General features: G+C 41.9%; 1 protein-coding gene across 1 annotated transcript in view; it reads right to left on the reverse strand.

Moving 5' to 3' along the window:
• IL1RAPL1 (interleukin 1 receptor accessory protein like 1) overlaps nt 1–10,669 on the reverse strand; it is a 771,820-nt gene extending 761,151 nt beyond the window's left edge. The window contains exon 1 of the mRNA XM_076355950.1: nt 10,531–10,669. The gene's annotated coding sequence lies outside the window, so the exon portion shown is untranslated. The remainder of the gene's footprint in view (nt 1–10,530) is intronic.
• Nucleotides 10,670–11,358: the final 689 nt, after the last annotated feature.

Genomic DNA, 11,358 nt, shown 5'->3' on the forward strand with positions numbered 1-11,358 from the left:
GGCAAGCCTTATTTACACATTTCCTGTGTTTTTATATGTTTAAAGAAACATCAAAGGTTTTTAACACGAAAATTACATTCTCACAGCCATAAAGTATACTCTCGTGATTGCATTAGAGTAGCTGTACAATATAGCTTCTTTGCTTGTTGACAATGGGTTTTGCTATGTTAATTAAATAAGTAATGTGTCTGTGATCTTTATTCATTAAAATTAATGCAATATTATCTATGTTGAAGGTTCATATTGGGCTCAGTCTGGCAAGCCGAATGAAACAGCTTCACTGGAGTTACTCTGAGCTTATTCTTGATGTAACACAGAGCTCTGACAGGAGTTTCTGTGTGAAATCGGTTTACCCTTGCTTCGCTTAGTATTATTCCCCATCAGCAGACACGAGTATCTTCGGAGCAGACAAAAATGTCTTGTATTAAACAAAGCTACGGAGGCGATGAGTCTCCAGCCGATAGGTCGTGCCGGGCACGGAGCCCGCTGGCCGGGTGTATTCCTTCGGCCGGCTGTGACGGGGGAAACGCTGCCGGCGTCACCGCTGAGCTCTGTGGTCTGGCCGCGGGCGAAAGCCGTCAGCTGGAATTAGCCCAAAGGATGGCACTGAGCACGGCTTGTCATTTCTAGTAACGAGACTTAAAACAAAGGGCAGAAGTTTCGCGTATGAAGCCCGAGATCCCCTCGCCTCTGGGATTATCTCCCGGCGAAACTGGAGCTGCCCTGCTTCGGCTTTCCCTTTGGAAAAGCTGCTCTTCACAAAGGCAGTACCTGTGAGTGTACAGCAGGTGAATGTACGACAGGCAAATGCACCGCATGAAATGAGAGAAACTTGCTGCTAAGATTTTAAGATTCCCAAATCTAATTCACTATACTCTGAGACCAACCGCAGTCTTTTCAGCAACTCCCTGGGCATAGTATTAAGATTTGATGAATAGGAGCAAACACGGGGTTAAAGTTCAGCATCTAAACCAGAAAGACCTATTACTATTAATATTTTTGTTCTGTTAACCAGGTGGGTTAACAGGTAGCAAAAAAGAAAAACACAAGGTACCTTTGATTGATGCCCATCCATACTTTATATACAATCAATTCAGGCAACACGGAAAAAGAAGAAGATGAATAGTGAGGTAACCTTAAATTAAAAAGACTGATTAGTATTTAGGAAACAGGCAACTGACCCAGCCACCCCCAGTAGTATGACTCACAATACTGTTTTCATATTTATATCATTTGGCATCTGAAGACCTTAGCTGAGAGTCCTGTTCTGCTAAGAACTTGCATTAAGTACTCTGAAATTATCTTCCCTGATTAATTTTCTACAGAAAAGAAAATGTTTTCATTATGTGTAAAATGTCATCTTTTGATTCAATCCTCCCAAAATCTAAGTACTAAATACAAAAAAAAGATAAAAACCCCCACCCTCTAACCAACGTGGAAATTACTTTTTTTCTGGAGGAAAGCAAGTACTTTCCATGATTTTCAAGGGCTGGCAAAAAATTGAATTTCCACTGAGGCAGTGAGAAGAAATTGACATTAACTCTTCCTCTAACCCTACTCCATATATCATAAAACAGAAATCTTAAACGAAGAGTTTGTATTATAAATAGATGAAACACTTAAAAAGACAAGAAGGCAGGAGGTGTTTTTGTCTTCCAGAGTTTAGAGACAGGAAACTGAAGCATGGATAAATTTAGTAAAGTTTTACAGAGAAGAAATATTTGCAACTAGTGAAAGGGACTGATTTCAGGCCTTGGAGGTCCAATACCTTCAAATTAATTTTATTAAATATCAACAGTCCTGGGAAAGTAGTATGGTAAAGCAGTAACTGGAATTAAATGCCACTCATCTGTAATTTCATTTTTATTTGTCTTATGTTGAAGTATTCAAAATTCATTGCTAAGGACTTGTTCCTTTGTTCCTATTGGGAATATTCAGAAAAGGGAAAAGTTTATAGTGATACCACGGATCCCAAAGTTAGGGCCTGGCTCTCAGTTGCCCCGGGAAGCACGACTCCCTTCAGTAATGACAGAGAGGGCCTCAAGTTTTGTGAGCCTTTGTGGAAACCCATCTTCCTTTGCTACCTACCCTAATTATTTCTACCTTTGTTCCAAACCTGCAGAACTAATTTTAGGATGCCGAAGAAATAAAAGACATACATTACATTAACTAATATGGAAGTCTTAAGCATTAAGTACTACGACAAACGGACACAATCCAGAGAAAACACTAATTAAGGAAGGTCCCTTGTACGTGAACAGCCATAAATAGATGTACAGTGTCTGTCCACTGAGCCACATTATTGTCCTTTAATAGAATATACATTATAAAGCACTAATGAGGCAATAGGAAGGAGGATATGTTAATCTAAATGAAGAATAAAACATATTTATAATTTGATTAACCTGCCGAATTTTTAGAAAGAACTAGCTCAGGATATACACCAATACTGCGTATTTTTTAGTGATTATTTTTAAAGGGCTTTATGATTTTCCCATCATAGCAACTGAAAGAACTGGAGGCCAGCGACGGCGTAACAACCTTTCAAGAATCCAGACATTCCTTTCTACGAAGAAATAAAATATAAGGGTTGCGTATCTTTTAATGATGGAAATTGATGGGACTGACTATGCTGTCAATAACATAGTGAAGCTTTACTGATTTCTATTAAAGTTTAAAAGATTTTATTTTTCTAATTAATGTTAACCTATTAAAGATAAGAAGCAGCATGAGCTTTTTTCACAGAAACTAATACAAATGAGAAAATTAGATGATAAAGCTGGAGATTGATCAAAAACCTACTGAGTGCAGTGGGCATCTTTCCATTTCCTTCAGTGAGTTTTGGATGAGGACTTTAGTAATGAGGACTTAAACAGCCAAATTAGGTTGCCCAGTCAGCACTAATAAAGTCTTTATTAAGCAGTACCACAACTGCCAGATTTGTAAACTGAATAGTGAAGAACTACGGTCACAGGAACACACTTACAGTCCATCTAGTCAGACAGCAGACCTCCAAGGGAAGCCAGTAGCAAATCCTTTGGAAGAAGCATCCTTTAACACTTTAGAAATCACAGACGCACACATCCATTGATTACACTATAACTGGAAGTTAGCAGGTGGTCCTTGGGGTACACAAGGTGATAGCCTTCTTATCTAACTATCTGTTACACAGGCTGATAATCTTCTTATCTATCTATTACAATGCAAAATTTTAAAATTTTGTTTTTATTCACGGACTTACTCAAGCTATTCTATTCTACTAGACCTTTTTCTTCACTGTACCCTTGCCAATAAGAGACAAAGAATTTGAATGAACTATGTAAAGGAGTGCTTTCCTTTACTCATTTTAGATTTGTCACAATTTAATTTTATTGGTCATCAGGAAAACAATATATAAGAGAACCCAAAGTATCTTTCAATAGCCTTCAGTATTCCCCACTGCATCCCCTGTTCTCCCATATCATATAATCTTCCTCTTTTTTCTGAATAATACAAAACTTTCATCTCTTTCTTCAGATGGGAATCTTTTCATGTAGAAGACTTCTTTTTGCTGTCATTCTCTGGTCCTTTCTTCTTTCCTTAATAGCTTTCTGGGTAAGAAGTGACCAAAGGCAGACACATTATTCACACTGAATATGAGAGTCAACAGTTGGTAAAGCAAGTATTACACAAGAAGCACAGAACAAAGTTTTACATTCCTTTTATAATATATATAGCTTTCTTCTGCTATGAACTGAGCTAATACTCTGATCGAGCTTTTCCATAATAACGGACAAGAGATTTTCAATAGTATCTCTTGTTCTGTTGGAGAGGTATACAAGAAACATTCAGATCGTACCTTCCAAAGTGTTACCATATATATTTCTAAAATAACAGATGATACGATATAGCCCTGACTGGTGATCTTTGATAGTCCTTTCAAAGTATGTTTTAGTTTTGGCATTCCAAAATACATTTGTGTTTTCTTCAAATAAGCTGCATTTACAGATCATTAAAAAATAAATTAATACTAAATCAATCCTCAAAACCAGCTACCATCTCATGGTATGTTTGAACCGTGTTATGTTTCCTACATTTAGCATAAGGAGTACTTTCTCTTTATGGCTTGCTCTCAGTCGTCTTCTGTGTATGTATGTGAGTAAATGCATATGCATACGTAGGCATATGTATTTGTGCATGTGTGTGTGTACATAACTAAATATATCCATATATTTATGTACAGAGAGACACTGCCAGTCAGTGAACCTGATTTAACATTGGTGTAAGCACACCAACTTCAGCTATGGGACCCCCCAAAGAAACGTCTAGTAGAAAGTTGACAGGCCTTTCTGTTTCTTAAGAGGATACGCTGAATAAAATAAACTCTATGTGTAATAAATATGCAGATCTTATTGATAGATTGATACATAGACATACACACACACCTCCATTATGCATACAACTTGCCGAAAAGGAAATGCCGTGCATTTCCAGTTATGTTATTCTGAAGTGAGCAAAGGTAAGATTTCCTGCAAAAAAAGTTTAAATCTGGGAGGAGACAGCCAGAAAGCATTGAAGAGAAATTGAGGATGCAGGAATGCCAAGGTGCTATATGGTAACAGCTGTGCTTTGCTGCCATCCTGAAATTCTGTGCACCGAACAGCAACCTGACAGTCACAGGGCTAAAACTGTTGCCAGGGATCAGTGCCACACAAAAGCATCCCGGCCAAACACATCCCTCTGCAGACATAGTGGCTCCATCCCAAGGTTTCCCTCATACTGACAGATCTTCCTGCTGTAGGAATTATCCTTGAGGCATATGATCCACTGAGCTCAGAGTCAAATCCAGTAGAGGTACGCTGCCAAATGGATGTAGGCAGGGACGAATGTACATGCATGTCCCTTACACTGTTCAGGCACAGCAACTCTCAGTCTGAAGCAAACCAGTCTGGGAACCCAGACAGGTCACTGCCGGATAAATTCACTGCTAACCTCTCCAGCAGAAGCCTCTCCCTGCGCATTACAGTGATGCACGTTACTATGACTTCATTTTCCTCGAAACAGTCTAAACTTTTGGCTGGGATTGGGTTTACTGAAATTGCTACTGACAGTCCAAGCGCACATTATTAAGTGGAACTTAATAGGTGAAACTGAGATACTGAGGTTTTACGCGGCAGTTGCAGTAGCTTTGTAAGAGGCCGTCTTGTAAGCGCGTTGTGAGATTTTTCCTGGAAATTCCAACGGCTTGTGCTTTGTCAGAGGAAAATTTGATTTGTGTAAAGTACCTGTCTTTTCTAAAATAGCCAACAGGAAACTTTCTTTCTCTCATGTTCCTGCCACTAATTTATTATTTTATGGAGAAGCACCTCAAGTTACCGCAACTGAGAGATCACAGTCTCATTGTGCAACTGGAAACAGGCACGAAAACGAAAAGGTGATGGCCCTCACATTGAAGGGTTTAAGAATTCCCAAAAAAATTAGAGCAGTGGGAGTTGGGAACTGCAATAACTTTAAGCATCTGGGTCTCACTAGTGAGCAACAGACAAAAGGAATATAGAAATATACCCCATCTCTGAAGAGACAGGAGCTACATCACCAAGCTGTATATTTATATGCTTTTCTTCCCCTTTTTTTAACCCATTCTGCTAGTCTCCATCTTCTTCCTCTTTTACAAGGCACTATTCATTGAGGACAGCTGTGAAGGACCAGAGAACAGAAAACTTTCTGACACCACTAGCCATCCAATCGCCAAGTCGTACTACCCCTTGTCTGCCTGCTGATTGTATAGATTTCTATAGATCCTATCGGTCTTCTCAATGCATTAATTAGGTTTCCATGTTTCTTTTCAGAAGTTACACTGAGCACTTCCTAAATTATGCCCAAAACTAAAAATAAAATGGAAATAATGTCTATTGCATTGGCAAAAATCTAAACCTCTTCATTTTCTCCCTTTCTTCTTCTTCATCCCCAATCAAAAAATCTTTGTGGGTAATTGCTGCAGTTGATGCTACGACCATTGAAGGACTATTGTATGTCTGTGTGCTGTTCTTATAAACATGAAAATTCTAAGCACAGAAAGCAGTAAGACTGATGTCCTTGGTTCGCTTGTTCAGACCTAGTTATTGAGGCATAAATAGTGTGCCGTATAACACCATGAAATGACCTAGGAGTGCCTATAATACACAGGTACAGTGAGACCTAGAAAAACAGAATACCCAATGTTAAAACAGAGAACCAGCACTACCTGATTTCCTTGCCCTGGTCTTACATAGCTTTGGCAAATAACACAGGATTTTCCCCTTTTGCAATAGAATGGAGATCCATATGTGACTACCTTAGAGGAACATGCAAAGCTTGAATATAAACATTAAAAAACCACAACCTTTCACCTTCATTTTTCTTCCTTCCCTCCCAAAAAGAGCTTTCTTGCAAATGTGCATTAATTTTAAGCTATCACAAGTAAAATTCATTGCGGCATTTGATCTGTTTTTGTTTTAAGAATATGAAAACAATACGAAAGTGCATGAAAAATGATAGGCTAAATGATCCCTCCTGAGTCACTGTGGTCCATCACCTCATATTTAATTACATTTTAAAATAAAACAAGCATACACTTGAACTGACAGAGCATAATGGCTGCTTTGGTGCTGCTGTAGATGTGCATGTAAAGACTTAAAGAAACACATGGATTAATGACCTGACAGGCCATGACGGTAATCCAAAGCAGCCGTTATGGTCTCTGCTGTAAATTCTTATTTCATGGACCCCTGACACAATGGATGGCAACAAGATAGAGGTTTATAATAGAAATGCTGACACAACCTTATCTATAGCTGTGCAAATGGTGCTGCTATAATTAAACTTTACAACTTGAGCACCGCTAGATAAGTTGCTAGTTTTTAATCATATTAATCAGAGCTTGGATGTTTCAATTGCCATATATTATCATGCAGCGTGCATTATACAAATAAGAAGATTCCCATCCGCTCAAGATCATAGCTGTTATGAAACACGCAAGTACATCCAAACACTTCTCTGTAAGTGCAAATATACTGAACGAAAACCTCAGTCGGTTATCCATTTTTTTTGCTTTGTTTCCCAATACATGGGTTCGACATAATAGCCACAGAAAGTACTCTGAACACATTACAAGAATATCACGGAATAGTAAAAAAGCTTCATTAAGATCTGCCCCGTATGTTTCAAATTTTCCTATCAGCAGTAAAACAAGTCTACTGTCTTCAGTGATAACGACAGTCAGAAGCCTGCTCTTTCAGAGGGAGGCACTGAGATTATTCTTCACGCAATGCTGTTTTCTTTAAAAGCTGGCTTCCCAGCGCTAGCGAGGAGTGGGTGGCAAAACTCTCACTGCTTTCAGTGGTCTGAGATTTGGAGCCTGGTAATGTTTTATGTAAATATTTCTCTTCACATTTTCTCTTCATTTGTCCGAGTGATTTACAGTTTTACTTCAGCAGGGAAAGTTTCCTCTCGAAGAAGCTGTATTTGGTGCAAACTGAATGGATACTGCATTGGAGCTGAAACCCTCTATTTTTATCGAGTCGGTATTGCTAACTACAACAATGAAATTAATCTATAAATAAAACTCAGTTGCTTACCACTTTCCGTTACCCTAAATTTGCAAATCCTTGCACGTAGCATGCCAGTTTGCATGTATCATGTGATATATTCCCACACTGTCAATGCCTACTCTTTTACAGCACCAGTTTTATAACACTTTCTGTAGACAATTGTGCTTTCCTTTAAGATGGGTGGTACAGGTATGTAGCCTGTATGTCACAAGAAGTCCTGTAAGGAATTAAAGGGAAGGAGTCTGCCTGTAATCGCGTGTGGCGGAACAGAGTATGCCATGGACATTTCTCAAAATTGTAAGAGCTGTAGCAATGCACAGGAGTTGCCATAGTGTTATTCTGACCCCTGAAGGATGGAAACAGAGTTAACTTCATATCCTTTTTTTCCAATTTACTCGGTATACTCTATGAATGTCAAACTCTAAACTACATTAGCAGGATTTATTAGTGCTTGCCCAGACTTATCCTCAAGAAATATGAAAATAGTCATGAACGAATGGTGAACCAACTTTAAAATACTGATATTTTCAGGGAAGCAGAGGAAAAAATGATTTTTCAGGCTGGTTCCATGGTAAAATTACTGTGAGTTTGATAGTGCATTAAATCTAGTAGGTATGTGAAGATCATGTTTATCGAGAGATATAAAACCCACTCTGCCCTCACCTCTTCTTAACTGAAAAGTATTTTAGTGGAATTTTGCTAGAATGAATTCAGAGTGAAGTGGGGAAGGACACAGGCCAGTGGTGATAAGATCACTCATTTCAGCCGAGTTAAGATTTCATCAGGCTTACATTTTTCAGAAAATGCATCCATTAGAGGTATGGGGCCTCAGCAGTGCCTTTGCAAGCTTATTGGTCTTCAAGGAGCACTCTTCAACAACCTCTGCCCCGCCCGAGCAGATAGGAATAATGATTTATGATTCTAAAATGGATACTAAAGTAAAGTATATCCTGATACTACTATCTTCGTGAACAATTCGCTAAAAAAGTCCATCTGAGTTAAACCGATGGGACTCCTGTCACACCTTTGCTCTTCACCTACTCACTGCCGAGATGCTTGAAATGTGTTAATAGACCACCTTTCAGGTTCCCTGTAAATGTAACAGGTAGATTAGGCTGTTATATCTGACAATACTTTTTGCTAAAGTCAGTCACGCTGTACTCTAAAATACAGAAGCAGCATACTGCTAAAGCTGCGAGGCAGTCACTGCACACACCGAGAGAGACAACGCTATCTATGTCAAGCACCGCACATACTCAGGGCGAAACAGCACCAGCTCTGCCTCGAGCACTGGAAGAGGGGTCAGCAGAACGACGTGTTCGGAAGTAGGCGACAGCGAGGGGGGGAGGAAGATCAATTTTAATTTCAGTTTTGTTCCTCCTCCGCTCAGCTGTTGCCACGCGCTGAAGTCCCAGGTTGCCGTGTGACCTTGCCGAGGAGCACGCAGCCGGATCTGCTCAATGGGACCATTGTGCAGCCTTGCAGGGGCTTTTCTGGAGCCCTCTCCGCGGGTGCGGCTGAATTAGCAACTAGGCAGCCTCCTCCTTCGCCAACTCCCTGTCCCGGGGAAACTCCGCCAGGAGCACACCGATGCAAAAGGCAGCCTGCAAGAGGCAAACCCCTCGTCAGGAGCTGAGCAAGGATCTCCCCTCCTCTGCCCAGGTCTCCATCCCCTGCTGCTGGGAGCGCTACAAAGTTAACCCAAGCGATTGATACGCTCTATGAGCATATTATTCCATTATCGGCGACTGATGCCACTGATGTAATCAAGTTACATAATCGCCGTCTTTGCACAAATACATCCATCTTCCTACAGATAGATCTGCATATCTTCTTCCATCCATTATGCATGAACCCACCAGCAGTACATAAGGGTATATATTTTCACACACACTATATAACTTTAGCATTGCAGTGCATTGCACTGCACAGCGTCATCACTATCGATTCCCTCAACCTTCCCCTATTCCCTCTATCAGAATTGATTTTGCAGAGAAGGATTACCAATGTGCATTGCTTGGACCCCTTTAAATCTTTAAAGGCTGAAGTCCTTCCCTTGCTCGCTTCTGTTCTTTAGAAGATGATCTTTTCTCTCCTTTTCCTCCCTGTCTCTCTTCACACCACAACTAACAGAGGAATTAATTCACACACAGTCCCTCAGCCAGATGCATATATGTATGAAATACCGAAGATAGCATCCCTGTTTGCAAATCTTCAACTCCCATACACGTGGTCTGAGGTTTCAGTAGGTAAGTTATTGGGTGAAAAAAATATTTTATAAGAGCAGGTAGATGAGAGATTTTCAGGCTACTGACATTTACGGTATTTCTCTACTATCATGATGAGATTTTTTTTTTCCTTACCGTCCCTCAGTTTCTAATTTCCTTGCAGGATTTACAGGAAGAGTTGTAATCCCAAATTACCAGTGGCATTTGACTGCCTTAGCACCAGAGCACTGTACCACGATTAATAAGGATTGCCACCTTAAAGTTTAACAACTTGAAAAGCAGGATTTCTCTACCTCCACTGCAGCTATGAAATGCAGCAGAATGCTGCACAGAGTTGGAAACATTTGTTTTAACCAGCGGATGGGATCCGATCTCGTATTAAATAGAGTCCATCACGGAGAGCTTCTTTACTAACACATACCCTTTTCAGTCAAAAATATTACAACCCGGGGAAAAAAGGAAAAGAGGAAAAATGAAAGACTCCTTGATTTTACGGTACTCTCCCAAATCTAGAGGGTGCAAGAATAGAGAGGGAGGAGGAGATTTTTAATTTTTTTTTCTATTATCGCAAAAAGCACCCACCAGAAGACCTACTGCCGTTATTCCACTCAACTGCCAACAACGGCTGGAGCCCCTCGCATCAGGGTAATGCAGCAATCCCGAAAGTACCCATTTCAATCACACGCCACCAAGTTTAGGAATGCCGGGCTTTTGCCTGGATAAAATGACCTTACCCACAGGAGTCTCCCGAAATATCCCTCCGGTGCGATCACTCAGCGAGGCGAGTGCCGGGCACCACACTGCGCACTCGGCCGGAGAAGCCCCGTGTTTACTCCTGGGGCTGAGCTGGCCGCGAGTGCCGCGGACGCGGCGCCCATCCATCCACCGGTGCCAGCTCCGCCGCGGGCGCAGGTAATTCCATACAGACTTCGGCGCCCCCCCCGCCCCCCCGAGTCGCCCCTTCCTTCCTAGTTCAGAAAGTGCCCGCGTCGCCGGCGGGAGGTACCATCCAGGTGCGGCGGAGGGGGGGGGGGGGGGGGGAGGAGGAGGGGGCGGCCGGCCTGGGGGCCCCCGCGCCGCCCGCGGGCAGCTCCGCGCCCAGCGCGCCGCCGCCGCCGCCGAGGGCCGGATCCGGGCTGCCGCGCACAAGTATCCGGCGAGCGGCGGTCCGGCGGGGTTTCCTGGTGCTGGGCGGCTGTGGGGAAAGCGCTGCGGGGGGGGGTGGGGGGTGCTTCCCGGGTCCTAGCACCCTCACCGCCGCGCCAAAAAAAAAAAAAAAAAAAAAAGGGAGGGGGATTGAGGGGGGGGGGAATCTCCAAAGGGAAAAGAAGAAAGGAAAAAAATCGGTTGTCGGCTTGCCCCGAACGATACTAATCCCCGGTGAAAATGACAAGTGATCAGCAAAGAAGAGGAGGTCTTGATTGATAACCACAATCCACCCAAAATATCCTAAGGAGCAGAGGAAGAGAGGGAGAGAGGCGAGAGAAACTGCAGCGCATAAATGATCCCTGTGTTTCTACGAGATGGGCTCGTTTGGCTGAACGCGTCCTCCGCGGGGCCGC

Source organism: Aptenodytes patagonicus, chromosome 1 (genome assembly GCF_965638725.1).
Source record: "Aptenodytes patagonicus chromosome 1, bAptPat1.pri.cur, whole genome shotgun sequence".
In the NCBI taxonomy this organism is placed as follows: domain Eukaryota; kingdom Metazoa; phylum Chordata; class Aves; order Sphenisciformes; family Spheniscidae; genus Aptenodytes; species Aptenodytes patagonicus.